The 20,109-nt window shown below is 42.1% G+C and overlaps 1 long non-coding RNA gene and 1 other non-coding gene across 3 annotated transcripts; one reads left to right on the top strand and one right to left on the bottom strand.

Moving 5' to 3' along the window:
* Positions 1 to 940: 940 nt before the first annotated feature.
* Positions 941 to 18,197, bottom strand: LOC129640898 (uncharacterized). Of its 2 annotated transcripts, none has more exons than XR_008709029.1 (3): positions 17,900 to 18,197; positions 15,212 to 15,376; positions 941 to 963 (listed from the first exon to the last, which is right to left on the bottom strand). It is a non-coding gene; the product is annotated as an uncharacterized LOC129640898 (long non-coding RNA). The 2 variants fall into 2 exon arrangements; XR_008709028.1 differs by lacking the exon at positions 941 to 963 and adding an exon at positions 11,263 to 11,407.
* On the top strand, positions 5,982 to 6,088 carry LOC129640978 (U6 spliceosomal RNA). Its single transcript, XR_008709044.1, has one exon. It is a non-coding gene; the product is annotated as a U6 spliceosomal RNA (small nuclear RNA).
* Positions 18,198 to 20,109: the final 1,912 nt, after the last annotated feature.

The following is a 20,109-nucleotide window of genomic DNA, read 5'->3' on the forward strand; positions in this document are numbered from 1 at the left end:
AAATTGGAGGATAATTGCCTTACAATGGTGTGGTGCTCTCTGCCGTACATCAATATTAATCAGCCATAATGATATATATGTATATATCCCCTTACCCTCTTGAGCCTCCCTCGCCCCGCATTCCACCTCTCTAGGTCATCACAGAGCTCCAGGATGGGCTCCCTGTGCTCTATAGCAGCCTCCCACATGTTACGAGCATACATGGGGCTTCCTTGGTGGGTCAAATGGTGAAGAATCTGCCTGCAATGAAGGAGACTCAGGTTTGATCCCTGGATTGGGAAGATCTCCTGGAGATGGGAATGGCAACCCACTCCAGTATTTTTGCCTGGGAAATCCCATGGACAGAGGAGCCTGGCAGGCTGTAGTCCATGGGGTCTCAAAGAGTCAGACACATCTGAGTGACTCTGAGAGTGAGTAAGTGTATATACATCAATGCTACCTTCTCAATTTGTCCTAGCCTCTCCTTCCCCCGCCGTGTCCACAAGTCCATTCCCTACATCTGCATCTCCATTTCTTCTCTGTAAATAGGTTCATCAGTACTGTTTTCCTAGATTCTGTATATATGTGTGGTGCATGCATCCTGAGTCACTTTGGTCGTGACTTTGGTCATATAGACCCCATAGACTGTAGCCTGCCATAATGCATATCATACATGCATTAATATACAATATTTGTTTTGCTCTTTCTGACTTACTCACCTGCTCTCTTTACTCCTTCTCTACATCTATCCATGGAGGCCCACCTTCTCCAAGAAGCTTGAGTGTTTCAACCCTCAGGGATTTTTGTCTCAGCTGCATTCCTGAAGCCATTATCATACAGACCCCCAAACTCAGCACTGAACATATGCTCTTCAGGACTAGTTCTCCGATGAGATGTCAGCCCCTGGAGAATCAAGCTGGAATCCCACATCCTACTGAATCTATGCTCCTGCTAGTAGATCCATGCATGTTAGCTGTGACTTTTCTGGGAAAGAGTAGGCAAAACTAGGGTTAAACACAGCCAGTCATTGGAATCCAAGAGGAAAGGGGAAAGGAGTGGGAATTAATTGTCTTCCCGTGTTGGAAGTTTTCGCTGTTGTTTCAAGATCCGTGTACAGTCAGCATATTCATGTTGCTCTAGGATTAGCACAAGGTAAAAGAACAAACAGAAGCCTTCCTTTGTGCTATTTTAGGAACAAGGAAAATAAAATAATACCTTCGAAATGGAGGAACAGCCTAGCTTTCTGTCACACAAGAATGGGCTCATAACACCTCGGCTGCAACCGTTTCAAATGGAATCCTATTACGGTGCAGAGTATATTTATCAGTGTATTTGAGGAACCCTTTCTCCTAAGTCCCCCCGGGGGAGATCCACAGGCCCAGGCAGGCTCCTCTCAAACTCTCCTATTCCACCCTGGCAGGTCCCAGGGACTCCCCCGCCCCACCACCTCTGCTCTTGGTAATTGTCACCACCACCCCAAGCTGTCAAGTGTCTCACCCCTTCCTGAGGGGCTCTGGAACCTGGTCTCTTTATGCCCACCTGTTGGACTGCACCTCACAGGCCTACAAAGCCTGCATTTGCCCAGCTTCAAGACTGACAAAAGCCTGGATTGGGCAACAGAGGGCTTCCCCGGTGGCTCAGCGGTGAAGAATCCACTAGCAATGCAGGAGACACAGGAGATGGGGGTTCGATCCCTGCACCAGGAAGATCCCCTGGAGAAGGGAATGGCAAACCCACTCCAGTGTTCTTGACCAGAGAATCCCATGAACAGAGGGACCTGCCGGGCTACAGCCCATAAAGTTGCAAAGAGTCAGGCCTGACTGAAGTGCCTTAGCATGCACACATGGATCAGGCAACAGAGACTTCAGTGGTTTGACAGATGGGGAGCTTCTGTGTCTGAAGCGAAGTCCTGGAGCGACCTCCCACGCTGTGCAGCACACACCTTCAGGACGTGGCAGCAGTCTTTGCTCCTGGTGGAGGGGGAGATTGCCAGTTACAGGGGAGTTGATGTCAGATGGGCTCATCGATTACCAGGGAAACCAACAGAAGGGCACACACCTCACCGCCCCTTTGATAAGAACAACCACTAGCTGGCGCCCAAGGCAAGTATGTAGGAAGGCCAGAGTAAGTGTAAATGAAGCAGGCACTGGTCGGGCAAGGGACAGACAGAGAGCAAGGGAACAGCCATCTTGAGTGGGCTAGTCAGCCACCACCCTTCCTGGTTGTCCCTGAAAAAAAGCTCGTAGACCCTCATTTTAAGACTTTAATGCCCATTATCACAGGAGGAAAGACAAAATATGGGAAATTACATGCGTGTGTGTGTGCGTCCAGTGGCTAAGCTGTGTCTGACTCTTTGCAACCCCGTGGATTGTAGCCTGCCAGGCTCCTCTGTCCATGGAACTTTCCAGACAATAATACTGGAGTGGGTTGTCATTTCCTCCTCCAGGGGATCTTTCTGACCCAGGGATCAAACCTGTATCTCCTGCATTGGTAGGTAGATTTTTTTTACCACTTGAGTCACCTGGGAAGCCTGAGGAAATATACAGACTACAAATCTAACAGTCTTGAGTTTGGTCCACAGCATCTGATGATCTGGTTGAAATAACTGGAAATTTCCTTTATGTCAACATTGGGTGTTGTAAGCAGACAGGGGAGGGGGTCCCTGAAGAAAGATAATCAAGCTTGACCTCATTTTGGTCCAAGACATTTTGTGATCTAAACCTGGCCACAATGCTTGCCCTTAAACAGGTCTCAGTAATTAATGATCTTAAGGGGAGAAAGGACTACAGGCACGAAGGGAAAGCAGTCAAGAAACAATGGGTCTAGGGACTCCCTTGGTGGTCCAGTGGCTAAGACTCCGAGCTCCCAATGCAAAGGGGCTGGGGTTCCATCCCTGGTCAGGGAACTAGATCCTGCATGCCACAACTAAGAGTTTGCACGCCCCAACTAAAGATCCTGCATGCTGTATGATGTGGCCATTGAAAAAGATTGGTCCACATTAAAAAATATATACCTTAAAAAATGTTTTTAATAGAGAAATAGAGGTGAGCAAGAAATAATCAACACAGCAACAGGCCTGTTTTTGTTCTTCATTTGTCTTTAGCTCTGGGGTAAAACCATCAGTTGTGGGGGAAAGGCTAAGCAGAAAATTCTAGCCAGGGCTTTGGAATTTAAGTCCAAGATTATATGATATATATATATATATATATAATATACCATTCAGCCTCCCAAATAGGTGGCATAAAGTCGGGTTGTGCCGCCACATGTGCACAGAACATAGAATTCCTATGGTTCTTTGTTAGTAGGGACTATGAATTTACATTTCAAAGCATCCATGTCTGAACAAATTGGCTTCTAATGTAGTTTGCTGTAAAAAGCCAAACTATTTAGTACAAAGGGTTATACTCATGCACATACATATAGACTACATATGCACACGTATATATTTTTTAAGAATTTTTTTGATGTGGACCATTTTTAAAGTTGTTTACTGAATTTGTTACAATATTGCTTCTGTTTTTCGTTTTGGTTTTTGAGCAGTGAGGCATGTGGGATCTTGGTCCCCCCATCGGGGTTTGAACCTGCAGCCCCTGCATTGGAAGGCACAGTCTTAACCACAGCACCACCAGGGAAGTCCCTTTTGTTTAACTCTTAAGTAAAAACAAGAAGCCATTTGGCCACAGTCTAAATATTCGGGGAAAGAAGTAAGTAGAATTACTCCTGTTGGAAATGCCACATTAATTTATTATGCATAGCATGATCAAACAAGAGGCCCCAAGACAGAACAAGCAGACTATGCTCTTTCCGAGGTAAAAGAGAAATGCAAAGATGCTAAGTCGTGGTCCTTCCTGAGAATTAATTTTGCCCCCAGGATTCTTAGCAATTAGGTCTTTTCATCTTGGAGGTATCCGAGGCAAAGGAGGACGCACAGCACCAAATCCATGGCACAGAGTTCAACACACAGTATTCTACCTGGGGATGTGGAATCAAAAACCCAGCACTGAGAAGGAGTCATGCACAGACACAAGATTTATGGAGGCCATGCAGGGAAAGAAAATATATGGGTTACATATCATACCACTCTGGATGCAACCATTTTTCACACAGCAGAAACTGAAAGAGAAGATAAAGGAGAAAGACAAAGAAAAGTGGGGAGGGGCTTTCCCTGGTGGTCCAGTGGTCAAAAATCTGCCTTCCAATGCAGGGGACGAGGGTTTGATCCCTGGTGGGGGAACTAAGATGCCACAAGCCACAGGGCAATTAAGTTTGCAAGTCACAACTACTGAGCCCGGGAGCCACATCTAGAGAGAAGCCCGCACCCCACAATGAAAGATCCCACATGCTGCAATTGAGACCCACCAAGGCGATGGAAAGCTGGAATCAAGATTGCCGGGAGAAATATCAATAACCTCAAATATGCAGATGACACCACCCTTATGGCAGAAAGTGAAGAGGAACTAAAAAGCCTCTTGATGAAAGTGAAAGAGGAGAGTGAAAAAGTTGGCTTAAAGCTCAACATTCAGAAAACTAAGATCATCGCATCTGGTCCCATCACTTCATGGGAAATAGATGGGGAAACAGTGAAAACAGTGTCAGACTTTATTTTGGGGGGGCTCCAGAATCACTTCAGAAGGTGACTGCAGCCATGAATTTAAAAGACTCTTATTCCTTGGAAGAAAAGTTATGACGAACCTAGATAGCATATTGAAAAGCAGAGACATTACTTTGCCAACAAAGGTCTGTCTAGTCAAGGCTATGGTTTTTCCAGTGGTCATGTATGGATGTGAGAGTTGGACTGTGAAGAAAGCTGAGCGCCAAAGAATTGGTGCTTTTGAACTGTGCTGTTTGAGAAGACTCCTGAGAGTCCCTTGGACTGCAAGGAGATGCAACCAATCCATTCTAAAGGAGATCAGTCCTGGGTGTTCTTTGGAAGGAATGATGCTAAAGCTGAAACTCCAGTACTTTGGCCACCTCATGTGAAGAGTTGACTCATTGGGAAAGACTCTGATGCTGGGAGGGATTAGGGGCAGGAGGAAGGGGACAACAGAATGAGATGGCTGGATGGCATCACTGACTCAATGGATGTGAGTTTGAGTGAACTCCAGGAGTTGGTGATGCACAGGGAGGCCTGGCGTGCTGCGATTCATGGGGCCGCGAAGAGTCGGACACAACTGAGCGACTGAACTGAAGTGAACTGAACTGAACTGAAAGGCGATGGCACCCCACTCCAGTACTCTTGCCTGGAAAATCCCATGGGTGGAGGAGCCTGGTGGGCTGCAGTCCATGGGGTCGCAAAGAGTCAGACACGTCTGAGCGACTTCACTTTCACTTTTCACTTTCATGCATTGGAGAAGGAAATGGCAACCCACCCCAGTGTTCTTGCCTGGAGAATCCCAGGGACGAGGGGACCTGGTGGGCTGCCGTCTATGGGGTCGCACAGAGTCGGACATGACTGAAGCGACTTAGCAGCAGCAGCAGCAGCGTAGCTGTAAAATAATTTAAAATATTTAAAAAAAGAAAAGTGGGGCAAGTAAAGGTAAAATCAAGAAAGAGAAGGATGGAGCCTCCTCCTGGCCACCTGGCTGACCCCTCATCAGCAACTCAGCAGCCACTCAGCATCAGCACTCTCTCAGTATCCCTGCTGTCTCCATGGTGATTTAATGTGATTCTGATGGATGTGACTAGTTCATGAACGCTTCCTGGAGCTGGGCACTGTTGGTGCTAACTCCATTTTCCAGATGAGAAAACAGTGCTTCCGAGATTGTTAACAACTTATCCCAAATCACCGAGTTGCTAAAATTGTGGGATCAGGCCATTGAACCTAGGCTGTTTCAGGCCCAAACGTGTGCTCTTGGTGAGCAAAGTAAAAAATAAGATGGTGTTTAATGGAGGAGAACATGAACATGTATTGAGTACTTAATATATACCTGGCATGTGATCCTCACAACAGTCCTGCAAGGGAGGTATCATTCCCATTTCATAGATGAAGAAATTGAGGCTCAGTGCTCACTTTGGCAGCACATATACTTAAATTGGAATGATACAAAGAAGATTAGCATGGCCCCTGTTCAAGGATGACATGCAAATTGGTGAAGCATTTCATGTTTTTATGGCAGAAACGATCACAACATTGTAAAGCGATTTTCCTGCAATTAAAAAATAAAGTTAAAAATGTATGAATGAAACAGGGAAATTTCTTTAGAAGTTGAGGCTCAGAGAGGTTAAGTAACTTATCTAAAGTTGCACTGCAAAGTCCCGGTCTGGGGCACTTCACCTCCTCTGTGTCTATGCTGAGAGTTTTGTACTTTCTCTCTGAAATAAATCCTGTTTGCTTGCTACCATGAAAAAGAAAAAGGCCAGGTCTCTCAGACTGCAAAGCCCATATTCTATTTGTTAAAAAATATATATTGTTGTTTTGCTCCTAAATTTTATTTATTTATCATTATTTATTTGGCTTCTTCAGGTCTTCACTCTGGCATGTGGAATCTAGTTTCCTGACCAGGAATCAAACCCAGGCTCCCTACAGTGGGACTAGTGTCTTAGCCACTGGACCACCAGTGAAGTCCCTCATATTCTTTCTTATTCTTTCTTCCAGATAGAATTCACAGGAATTTCACGGATTGAACTAAGTAATTAAAAATCTCTCCTTTAGATATTTTTAGTCCTGCATATCCAAGCCAAACACCTAGTGTATTTGTCAGAATTTGAAAGAAGTCTATTAAAGACTGCTTGCAAGAAAACCACTGTATAAACTATGTTTTATAAGTTCTTCTGTTTTAATTATTTAGGTTTTCTAAAGTTTGAAGGAAAAAAAAGGAAACAGAAACCAGTTTTTAATGATTTGGAATTAGGATTCATGAATACACTGGATTCTTTCTTGGTACTGGGGGAAAGCAGAGAGTAAATGTGGTGGGAAACTATGAGGGTCCAGAGATTCAGACTTTAGCCTGGAAGAGACATTAAAGAGGTATTTCAGGGACTTCCCTGGTGGTCCAGTGGCTAAGACTCTGTGCTCCCAATGCAGTGGGTGTGGGTTCGATCCCTGGTCAGGGAACTAGATCCCACATGCCACAAGGAAGATTGATCTTATGTGCTGCAACTAAGACCCAGTGCAGTGAAATAAATACTCAATAAATTAAATATTTAAAAGAAACCTCAGTTATTTAAAAAAATGCAATTCTAATTTATTTTAGAAATAGCTTGAGTGTCTGCTGGTCAACAGTAGAGCTAAGGCCAGAACCTGGGGTTTCCCAATTCTTAAACCATTGTTTTTTCTTAGACATGAACCATGAATTCCTTTAGAGAATACTCCTTTCTCCTCCTCTCTTAATCCAGATAGGGGGGGAAAAAGTGAGAAAGCTTAAAGACTATTAAAAAACAATCGATGCACGATACTGGATGCTTGGGGCTGGTGCACTGGGACGACCCAGAGGGATGGAATGGGGAGGGAGGAGGGAGGAGGGTTCAGGATGGGGAACACATGTATACCTGTGGCGGATTCATTTTGATATTTGGCAAAACTAATACAGTTATGTAAAGTTTAAAAATAAAATTAAAAAAAATTTTTATAATTATAAAACTACCTTTTAAAAATAAAGAAACAATTAAAATATCAAAAAAAAAAAAAAAAAACAATCAGGACATTAAGAATCAAGTTATCCTGGAAGGAGGTCAAGACGGTAACCACAGAGGCTGGAGTTAAGGGGAGGAGAACCAGGCAAGATAAGGTCTTAATCTAAAGCAATTAGAGTAAGCAGGTAAGCTTTTGTTACTTGTATTTAGCTGAACTCTGTGAACAGAAAGCTTTTTGAAATCCTTGGCTAAATCAAAACCTGGAAAGTGAGGACTTCTAACCTTCAAGAAAAAAAGGCTGAGCGTGAGACAAAAAGGTATTTGTTTTTATACTTAACTTGGTAGGGAAAAGGAAAGAAAAAACAAGATGTCAGTTCAGCTGGGTCCCAATTCCAGCCCTGGGAAGCCCAAAGCCCGCCCCTCTTGGTTTTATTTTTAAGGATAGCATTTTTTCCCTCCCTTGGCCACGTTCAGTGTGTAGGATCTTAGTTCCCTTACCAAGGATCAAACCTTCACCCCCTGGAAGCGTGAAGTCTTAACTACTGGACTGCCAGGGAAGTCCCACCCTCCCCACCTTGGTTTTTGTAAATAGTCCTGAAGGGCTTTCTTGGTTTCTAGACTACTGAGATCTTGCTTCCATGTGTAAATTGAGTCCAATTTCCTAAAGAGATGGAAGTCAGGCTTTACATCCCAGTAATAGGGAACAAATTTGATTGGGAATGGCTGGGTTACCATCTAGTACTGACATGTCATTTTCCCCTGCCCGGGCTCAGCTTCCATCCATCCGGTTGGCTTTTCTTTCATGGTCTTATTTCTTTCCTTTCTGCCCTCTGCCCCTACTCTCCTCTCCTTGCAGGAGCAGAAACAAGAAACTCTTCCTCTAATCTCCAGCCTGGCAGGTTTTCCCTCCCCTGGAGTCCAGGTGCCTGTAGCATTTGCTCCTCAGTGGCTTTCCCCCAAGGAGACAGCTCCCTCCTTCCTCTTCCCAAAAAGGAATCATGGGGCCAGCTGTTAAGATTTCAAACAATTATTTTTTTCACGTCTTTACTCAACATGGGAAAATCTCTGAAGTTTAAGGTGGCACTTGGCTGTCCTGTAGTGCTTGTATTTTTTTCAAGGCTTTGTTCTGTCTGGAATTTTATTATAATAACTAATGATGGGATTTCTTTAATGGTCCGGTGGTTAAGATTCTGAGCTTCCAATGCAGGGGGTCACAGGTTCAATCCCTGGTCAGGGAATTAAGATCTCACATGCCACATGGTGTGGCCAAGAAGCAAAACAAACAAACAACCACTACCACAAAAAACTAATGGGAATGAACATACCTTGATGTTTACATAATTTTAATAAATCATCTTCAAAATGATAAAACATTAGTAATCAAATAGAGATTCACTCAGTCATATCCAACTCTTTGGGACCCCACAGACTGTAGCCCGCGAGGCTCTTCTGTCCATAGGATTTTCCCAGGCAAGAATATTGGAATGGGTTGTCATTTCCTCTCCCAGGGGAATCTTCGCGGCCCAGGGATCAAACCCGTATCTCCAGTATTGGCAGGTGGATTCTTTACCACTGAGCCACATGGGAAGGCTAGCTTCTATCAATGATTCACACCAAAAGGTGGTTCAACGAAGCAGCTATGAGGAGGCAGTGCTAGAATTCAAAGGGGAATCAGGTACCCTTGAAACTCAAACCTAATAATAGTAGAAAACATCACCCACTCACAGCAATATACACAGATTTGAAACTGTTTCTTTGAGAATGTTTCTGTTTGGGGGGATAATTCTCTTATTTGAAGGCTCTAAGTAATGACAGGCAAACAGAGAAAATGCCTCAGTGACCTGATAGCCATGCCCTGGAGAGAGAGCTGAGAGAGGGGTCCCCAACCTCCGGGATCTAATACCTGATGATCTGAGGTGGAGCTGATGTAATAATAATAGAAATAAAGTACACAATAAATGTAATGCACTTGAATCATCCTGAAACCATCCCCACTTCACCAATTCATGGGGAAAATCCCCTTTCATAAAACTGGTCCCTGGTGCCAAAAAGTTTGGACATATTCAAAGGAATGTTCTTTGTCCTTCACACCCACACTGTTTGTCTTCTAACTGCCCCATCTCACAAAGCTTTAACCTCCCCTAGCGTCACATGCCTCTTCCCACTTTGAGGGGCAGGGTGCACACCAGTGTTCAGGCCTCAGGTCCTCCCTGGGCGCTGGTGATCTGTCCTTCTCATCCTGGCTCTGTAAGGCGCTCCCCTAAGTTTTTCCTGCTCCCCTGTTTCTCTAGTTCCTCCTGAATCTTCCTAGATAAACCTGTCTAAATGATGCAAGAACTTTCTATCTAATGAATCTGTGGTTTTCTCCACTCTAATCACACCTGGGCCGTGTCTACCACACTCTCTCCACAGCTGCACTTGTCATTTCTGTTTCGTTTTCAGCTTTCTGTTTTACACTGGAGCACAGCCGATTCACAATGTTGTGATGGCTTCAGGTGGACAGCAAAGGGACTCGGACATACGTATTCATGTGTCCATTCTCCCCCAAACCCCTCTCCCATCCAGGCTGCCACATAACATTAAGCAGAGTTCCCTGTGCTGTACAGTAGGTCCTTCATTATCCATTTTATTGTCAGATTTTATTTACTCCTTACTTTCTTTATGTCCCCTAAATGAATTTCCTCAAAACCCAGTTCCTCTCCTCTCAGGCCCCATAGCTAGTATTTCATTTTCACAATCACCTTGCCTCATGTAGGAGTGTGGTGGGCGGGGGGGCAAACTGGCGCAGTGGAGGGAGGGGGCCTTAGCCACCTGCAGTCTGCGGCCTGAACAGCCACAAGGCTCCCCCAGTGGCAGAGTGGTAGACTCTGCCTGCCAAGGCAGGAGATGCAGTAGACTCGGGTTCGATCCCTGGGTCTGAAAGATCACCTGGAGTAGGACATGGCAACCCACTGCAGTATTCATGCCTGGAAAATTCCATGGAAAGGAGGAGCCTGGCAGGCTACAGTCCATGGGGTTGCAAAGAGTCAGACAAGACTGAGCATGCACGCATATCATAGACACCAATGTTGAGTCAAACATCCCAGCTCACTTTTGGAGGGTTTAATTATGCCTTAATGCTCCTTATCATAATTAAGCAGAAATAGTGATTCTAATTAGCATATTTACAGAAACCACACAAGTATGCTTCCCTGGTGGCTCAGATGGTAAAGAACCCACCTGCAATGCAGGAGACCCAGGTTCGATCCCTGGGTCAGAAGATCCCCTGGAGGAGGAAATGGCAACCCACTCCAGTATTCTTGCCTGGAGAATTCCATGGACAGAGAAGCCTGGCAGGCTACAGTCCACAGGGTCGCAAAGAGTCAGACATGACTGAGCAAATAACACACACAAGTAGGTCCATATAATCACACACTTCACCTACTCGTAGCTTAATGGTGTTCCATCCGTGTTTACTTTGCCCTGGTTTCCCTTTCAGCTTGAATGAGCACAACTTTTGAAGTCTTTAATTTATGACTGTTTTAACTTAAGCAAGCCCTGCTAGAGGGTGACAGATGGTAAATGTCAAAAACCCAGAGAGAGGGTTTCTGTTTAGCCTTTGATTTTTGTTTTGTTTTTTAAGCCAGAGAAATGTCCGATTGTGCTCCTAGTTTGTCAGAGAAGGCAATGGCAACCCACTCCAGTGTTCTTGCCTGGAGAATCCCAGGGACAGGGGAGCCTGGTGGGCTGCTGTCTATGGGGTCGCACAGAGTCAGACACGACTGAAGAGACTTAGCAGCAGCAGCAGCAGAAGGAGAAAATTATTTCTGTTCTCAAAACACTATAATAATAACAAAAGTAAAACAAAGAACATGGACTTCCCTGGTGGTCTAGTGATTAAGAATGTGCCTGCCAATGCAGGGGACACTGGGTCAATCCCTGGTCCAGGAAGATTCCGTATGCCCGTGTGCCACAACCGCTGAGCCAGAGCTCTGGAGTCTGTGCTCTGCAACAAGAGAAGCCATCGCAATAAGAATCCTGAGCACGGAAGGTCAAGAGTAGCCCCTGTTCACTGCAACTACAGAATGCCCAAGGGCAGTAACGAAGACCCTTTGTAACCAAAAATGAATAAATAAATAAATCCTTTAAAAGAATCATTATCATCATCACCATGATGGCACTGATAATGGTGGCAGTGATTATAGCAGCCACCAACCCAGAGGTACTTGTATGTGCCAGGCACTGTCTCAGGAAGTACTCCTACCTTATTATTTTTTGAGGGGGGTTATACAGTGAGGCATGTGGGATCTTAGTTCCCCCTACCAGGGATCAAACCTGCACCGCTTACATTGGAAGCACAGAGTCTTAACCACTGGACCACCAGGAAAGTCCCGTTCCTACATTACTTTATTCAACCTTCATAATAACTTTAAAAGGTAATTGTAACTGCTTCCATTTTACAGAAGAGAAAACTGAAGGTAGGATAAACTGATAAATTTTTCCACCACTACTGTGAAGACATAAGCAGTAAGACCCAGGGTCAGAATTTGAATCCGGGACTCTCCAGCTTCAGGCCACACAGTGAGCTTCTCTATCCTGTGTCGCCACCTCTCCTACCATATCATTATACAGCTATTCCACAACTGCAGTTAGTTTGTTCATAACAATATACGTTCTTAAAAACAGTACCCTGTTCTACCTATCTAAAACACAGAAACAATTTCCATTATGTAGGGGTAAACTATAGATTTTATCAATTATCAAAACTTCAGCCATTCCTAAAGAATTGGGAAATGAAAATCTTTTTTTTTTTTTTTTTGGAAAGTCTATTTTTTAATTGCCCAAAATGAAAGTCTTGTTCTTTTGTATATAAAATTCGTAAGGGTTTTTATGCGGTTGTAGCCTAAGGGAAGAGATACTGCTACGTTGAGAAGCCATTAAAGGTTTAATTTTTTTTTCTTTAAGAGATTAGGGAAGCTTTGCTCAGTAAATTGATTTGCTTAAATTGTTTGTGAAAATTTAAAAATTCCCCAAGTTCCTCCAAGCAGAATCAGTTAGTTTCTTATCCTTGTTTCAACTGCTCTTTCTTTGTGCATATTTCTCTTACAGGATAGTACTTCGTATTCAGTGTGGTAACTAGCTGTTTGTGTCCTGGGCCATAGACTAGGCTCCCAGAAAGTGGGGTTAAGACCATTGTACCCTTAGCAGCTAGCACATAACAGTATTTAATACATATTTACTGATTTAGTGGGTGATTGTAAGTAGTAGAGTAAGAAGACATTTTACTTTTATATAATCGATGGCTCATTACAAGATTAGTGTTCAGTGTTTTGTGTGAATCCTGACAACCCACTCCAGTACTCTTGCCTGGAGAATCCCCATGGACAGAGGAGCCTGGTGAGCTACAGGCCATGGGGCTGAAAAGAGTTGGACACGACTGAGCAACTAAGCACAGCACAGTGCGGATCTCACTTAAAATGGACATTCAAGGAATTCCCTGGTGGTCCAGTGGTGAGGACTCCACACTTTCACTGCCGAGAGCAGGAGTTCAATCCCTGGTCAGGGAACTAAGAGCCCAAGTCACACGGAGTGGCCAAAAAAATAAAATAAATAAAATAAGATGGGCATTCATTTCATTTTTCTGAGTTTATATTGAATGAAATCTATTTTTGCTGGAAGAGGTCTTGTTTAACACCACTGGTAATAAAGAATACATGATAATAAAAAAGCATTTTCGGGGGAGAAAATTTAGGCATGAATGCTCGTAACTATATACATAAACATTAATTCTGAAAAGTACAAAATATTTGACCCATTAACAGAATAGATAATAATGAAAACTGATGACTTTTCTGTTAAGTAAACAAAAACTTTGTTCCCTTTACCCAAAGCCATTTGAGACTTTTTTAAATGGCAAATGATGAAAAAATTTTAAATGCTTTTGTTTGCATATATTGAAATAACCAGACATCTTTTCTCTTTTATTCTGTGAATTACATGGACTGATTTTTTTTAATATTATGCCAACCTTACTCTCCCTGGATACATCCCACTTGGTCATCATGTATTATTCCTTTTTTATATCTTACCAGGTTTAATTTGCCAAATTTTTCTTTAATAGAAAAACTGAAATTTACTATAACAAACTACTCCCTAAAGAAATGAAATACTAAGCAACAATGTGGCAATTTTCTTGTATCAGAACTATTCATCGTCTTAAAATATGTGTGTGTTAGTTGCTCAGTCAGGTCCGACTCTTTATGATCCTGCAGACTGTAGCCCACCAACCTCCTCCAACCATGGGGATTCTCCAGGCAAGAATACTGGAGTGGGTGGCCTTTCTCTTCTCCAGGGGATCCTCCCAACCCAGGGATCAAACCTGCATCTCCTGCATTGCAGGTGGATTCCTTACCATCTGAGCCACCAGGGAAGTCCATAAATGGTTTCTGGAAAAAGAGTTATTGTTGAAGACCAAGTATTAAAATCAGTATTACATACAATACTCAAAACCTTTTTTCATTCTACAACCTGGTGGATCACTTTTCTCTCCTCTGTCCCAGAACAGCCCACGCGTCAGCTATTGAAGCCTTTCCCTGGCTATGAGTGACGTTGAAGGAGAGTTAAGGGAAACCTTGTGATAAAAGGAGTCATAGCTATTGTAATTTTTAAAATAACTCTTCCACCACTGCACTTTACATTTTTCTTTTTAAAAGAAATTCTCACGAAGAACAGCCATCATTGAAATCAGAAAGACTGCTTTTATCATTGTAATTATAACAATATTAATTATGCACTTTATTACTATATTAAATGTAGAGGGTTTCTACTTCAAGTAAACACAATAAAATGAAACGTAAATCAGCATGTTAAGAGCCAACTATTCATATTTCAAAAGGATTCTCCAATTCAAAAAGGACTCACTGCAGCTTTTCTATAAAAAAAAATCCCTGTGGTTTTAAAAATAATTTTAAAATTGTAATTTACACATAATTTTCAGGAACTCTTCTATTATACAAAACGATGCACAACTCTGCATGTATATAGATCATGCCATAAAGAAAAAGCTCATACAAATTTCCCATAAGTTATCTAATTAACTCTGACTATAAGAATGAACATAAACATTGGTTGCAATGCATAGAAAACCACTAGAAAAAATTTATGCTCATACTGTTTACTGTTTACAATTCTATGTAAGGACTTTACATTGCTAGTTTCTAAAGTGAAAAGAACTTTAATATGCCCATTATGCCATTTCCTAGTTACTAATGTTTTGCAAACTTTTCTTTATTAATGATAGAAACATAAACTTCAATTTGCCTGGGAGAATCACAGAAAATTTGAATTAGTTAAGTAAAATTTGATGACCCATAGGTAATAAATACTGCACATTACCCACAGAATCCCAGTGTCAGAATTGTGTACTGTAGGCATCAGAGACACAGAAATCCAGGAATCTGGAGAGAATGAGGAGCTCCAAGTCATAACCTGGTGGAACTGTGGTTTGTGAGTGTCAGATTACTTTCAACTAACATGGATATCTTGAAAAGAGCTGTTAAGTTCTTAGAACAAGGCAATTTTGAAGTCATGGTATATTTCTTTTGAAACAATGGCCTTCTCCAACTTAGTTCTAGAATTCTTAAGTAGCTGATGTTAGTAATTCTTCTTTTCCCAAATTTACCTTGGGCTTGGTAACATGGAGTTCTTTCACCATTTGAATATAATGCTTCTTCCATACACCCTGCTCATAGGGAGTTGGGGAGACATTGATATACCAGTTAAACCGTAAACATTTTAGCATCCAGAGCTGATCCAGTTCAGTTAAATTCTTCCAATGCCAGCTCACCTGGAGAAACAATGTTAAAAAACTATTCAGCTTACATGTCCACTTTCTCTAGGTTTTGAGCCGTCACCCTGGCACTGAGAGAACTTCTTTATTTTTTTTCTGGAGTGGGTTGCCATGCCCTCCTCCAAGGGATCTTCCTGACCCAGGGATCGAATCCACTTCTCTGCACTGCAGGCAGGTTCTTTACCACTGAGCCACTGGGGAAGTGGATTCATGGATTCGTTCATGAATGAATCAGAGCAAACATAATTTTAACTTGATAAACCAGGCCTGGAATTCACAAGTAGTTTCTTTTTGGTCCTTTTTTCCAAATCACAACCAAGTTACCTCTTACCTGAAGTGCTTCCTAACAAGGCAGGAAGTTTGTTTTTTTTTTTAATTGGAGGATAATTACAACATTATGATGGTTTTGCCATACATTGGCCATAGGTATACATGTGTCGCCTCCAACCTGAACACCACTTCCACCTCCCTCCCCATCCCATCCCTCCAGGTTCTCACAGAGCACTGGCTTTGGGTACCCCTTTTTCTTTTCTTTTCTTTAATGTTAATTCAGACAGAATCCAAGTCAACTAATATTTATCGAGCACCTATTAACCAGCCTCGTCACAACCTGAAGGGTAGTATAATTAATATTCTTCCCTTGCAAATGGGGAAACTAAGCTTTAGATAAGACTTTGGAACTTCCTAAAGATCTCTGGCTATGCCAAAGCCTTTGACTGTGTGGATCACAACAAACTGTGGAAAATTCTGAAAGAGATGGGAATACCAGACCACCTGACCTGCCTCTTGAGAAACCTGTATGCAGGTCAGGAAGCAACAGTTAGAACTGGACATGGAAAAACAGACTGGTTCCAAATAGGAAAAGAAGTACATCAAGGCTGTATATTGTCACCCAGCTTATTAACGTATATGCAGAGTACATCATGAGAAATGCTGGGCTGGAGAAAGCACAAGCTGGAATCAAGATTGCTGGGAGAAATATCAATAACCTCAGATATGCAGGTGACACCACCCTTATGGCAGAAAGTCAAGAAGAACTAAAGAGCCTCTTGATGAAAGAGGAGAGTGAAAAAGTTGGCTTAAAGCTCAACATTCAGAAAACTAAGATCATGGCATCTGGTCCCATCACTTCATGGCAAAATAGATGGAGAAACAGTGGCTGACTATTTTTCTGGGCTCCAAAATCACTGCGGATGATGATTGAAGCCATGAAATTAAAAGGTGCTTACTCCTTCGAAGGAAAGTTATGACCAACTTAGACAGCATATTAAAAAGAAGAGACGTTACTTTGCCAACAAAGGTCCGTCTAGCCAAGGCTATGGTTTTTCCAGTAGTCATGTATGGATGTGAGAGTTGGACTATAAAGAAAGCTGAGCGCCAAAGAATTGATGCTTTTGAACTGTGGTGTTCGAGAAGACTCTTAAAAGTGCCTTGGACAGCAAGGAGATGCAACCAGTCCATCCTAAAGGAGATCAGTCCTGGGTGTTTATTGGAGGGACAGATGTTGAAGCTGAAACTCCATTACTTTGGCCACCTGATGCAAAGAGCTGGCTCATTTGAAAAGACCCTGATGTTGGGAAAGAATGAAGGCAGGAGGAGAAGGGGACAACAGAGGATGAGATGGTTGGATGGCATCACCAACTCAATGGACGCGAGTTTGGGTAAATTCCGGGAGTTGGTGATGGACAGGGAGGCCTGGTGTGCTGCGATTCATGGGGTCACAAAGAGTCAGGCACTACTGAGTGACTGAACTGAATTGAACTGAAGGATCTCTGGGAGTCTGCATATGAACGTTGTATGAAGGCTACAGAAACTCCAGTTGGCACATTGCTTATTTTTTTCATGATATGCTTCTGTTTTCCCTCCATGCTTATGATTTAACTCAATATATAAAGGGAACACAATGACTAATACTATATTGATGTGTCCTAAATAGCCTTTAAGATTCAATGAAGCATTAAGTATTTGTCCTGGGGACTTCCCTGGTGGTCTAGTGGCTAAGATTCTATGCTTTCAGTGCAGGGGGCCAGGGTTTGATCCCTAGTTAGGGAACTGGATTCCACGTGCTGCAACTGACACCTGGTGCAGCCAAATTAATACATTTTTTAAAAAGTATTCTGTACATTCCATTTTCATAGCATTATGGTCAATCCTACATATCCAGCAAATGGTGGAGGTGACCCTATTATGTGTAGTAGTTTTTAAAATAATTTATTCCAGGTTTTAAATAAGTCTTAGTAGAAACTAGAATCAAGTCCATAGATAAAGTTCAGACTAGGCATTCCATATCTCTTAACATGAATTGCAGAGATGGTAGCTAGTCTTCACATTCATTCCATTTTTGGAAAACTGGCCTCTTTTTCAAGGTTAACTCAATAATAAATAATGTTTGAGTGCCCCCAAAAGGAGCAGAACACTCTGTAATGGAACTCACTACCCATCCATCTGTTTATCTATCTGTCTGTCTTCCTCCCTCCTTCCATCCATTGTGTACGGAGTTTCAAAGTTACCCAAACTCACGTCCATTGAGTTGGTGATGCCATCCAACCATCTCATCCTCTGTTGTCCCCTTCTCCTCTTGCCTTCAATCTTTCCCAACATCAGGGTCTTTTCAGATGAGTCAGCTCTTTGCATCAGGTGGCCCGTGTGTTATGTCCAGGATTATTTTATGGGCTGAAGATAAGACATGTAGGGGAGAGGGAAGCAGAAGTGGGGCACAAATAGGAGAAACAGTAGGTTCAGGATCTAGATGGAGGAAAAGGCTTAGAGGATCTTATACAACACTGCAGGCAGAAACAGAGATCACAACCACTTTGGGCAACCCAGAATGAAACTGCACTGCCCTTAAACCTCATATGGTTAGTTAATTCAATCAAGATGTGGGGTTTGGGAGGGAGGGGATGGGGAGAAAGTTTTTCTCAACTCTCATCCTTTTCCTCTTTTGACTTAGATCGGGTTTAGACCTGGGTAGTTAAGTTGGGGTTCCCACCGCCCCCGCACTGGGGATAGATAAAATTTTGCTTTGTTTTTGATTTTTGCTGCTTTTTGTTTGTTTAAAACTAAACAGGAATGAGGAAAGTTGAGGGTGGGGAAGCTCTTTCAAAACTGTAAGACAACCGCCACCACATTTTTAAACAGCTCAAAGCTCATCTTGGTGCAATGACTTTATTGTTTACTTTAAATCTAGCTAAAGAACAATTGCCTCACAGTCAGTTCTGGGAAATAAAATAAAATGTTGAAATCTACCAAGATTGACATATGGTACACATAGATGATAAGATTATCTATTTCGTATCACATCTCCCTGGAATGATAACATTCTCATTGTGAAAAACATGGAAAATTCTGAGAAACCTGAAGAAAAACAATACCCAGAACCCTGTCAATCAGAGATGACCAAACATTATCAACAAGCTGGTAGAGTTATTTTCCTTTCTGTTTTTCAGGTATATATGAAAGCAAAATTGGGAAACTGCATGCAATTTAAAATCATGCTTTCTTCATTTTACACATAATAAGCATCTCTGTTCTTGCAAAACATGTTTTCTAATGACTGCCTAATAATTCTTTATATGGCAGAATGATACTCTATAACTGGGCATTTAAAACACTATGTTTTTTTAAAAAACAAATTGTTTCAGTTTTAGAATAATATGTGTACATCAATACTAAAATCACAGATACCAAGGGGCACACTGTAAAAAAAGTAAAAAAAAAAAAAAGCCTCTCTCATCCTTGTCATGTAGCCACTCATTTCCCTCTGTGAATGTAACCATTGTTACTGGCTTCTTGTGTGCCATTCCAGAAGAGCAAGAAATATGGATGCATTCTTTTATTCTTCCAAAGTGGTAGGATAATTCTGCACCTTTGTTGTTTTATTGATGATATATTGAGGAGATAGTTGCAGCCAGTCTGCTATTAGCAGACATTTCCATTGTTTCCAACCTTTTGCTACCACAAACAATGATGCAATATTCTTATATAGACATACATTTTGCATGTGTTGAAGTATACCCATCAGACAAATTCCAAGAAGTGGAACTACTGGCCAAAGGTAATCTTGTTTTTTTTTTTTTTTTAATTAAAAAGATTTTTAAAGTTTTTAGCCATGTCTCATGGCTTGCAGGATCTCAGTTCCCTGACCAGGGATCAAACTCACACCCTTGGTAGTGAAAGCCACTGGATCCCCAGGGAATGTCCAGGAATCTTTATTTAAAAATTGGGTACTACCAAATTGCTCTCCTTGGTGTTTGCATCAATTTATCTATGAAGGTGCAACATATGAAGGTGCTTGTTTCCCCACACCCCTAACAATATAAAATGTTATCATTAAAAAAAAAAAGAAAAAAAGAAACTCAATCCATCTGAGTCACAAACGATGGCATGAAAATGAGGCTAAGCATTTTATCTATTTTAGAAACATCTGCTTTTCTTTCTGTGAACTATTTGTTCGCCTCCTTTGCTCATTTTTCTGCTAGGCTTTGCTCTTTTTTTTTTTTCTTCTTAATGTAGATTTATAGTCGTTCTTTAAAAAATAAGAAAATTACCCCTTTGCTGGCAATATGTTTTCCCCCAGTTTATTTTAATTTTGGGGGGCCACACTGCAGCAGCTTGTGGGTTCATAGTCTCCCGGCCAGGGGCTGAACCTGAGCCCTCATCAGTGAAAGCACTGAGTCCTAACCACTCCCAGGGAGCTCCCTCCTGTTTACTGTCTGTATTTATTTACAGTT

This window comes from Bubalus kerabau, unplaced genomic scaffold (assembly GCF_029407905.1).
Source record: "Bubalus kerabau isolate K-KA32 ecotype Philippines breed swamp buffalo unplaced genomic scaffold, PCC_UOA_SB_1v2 scaffold_54, whole genome shotgun sequence".
Taxonomy (NCBI): domain Eukaryota; kingdom Metazoa; phylum Chordata; class Mammalia; order Artiodactyla; family Bovidae; genus Bubalus; species Bubalus kerabau.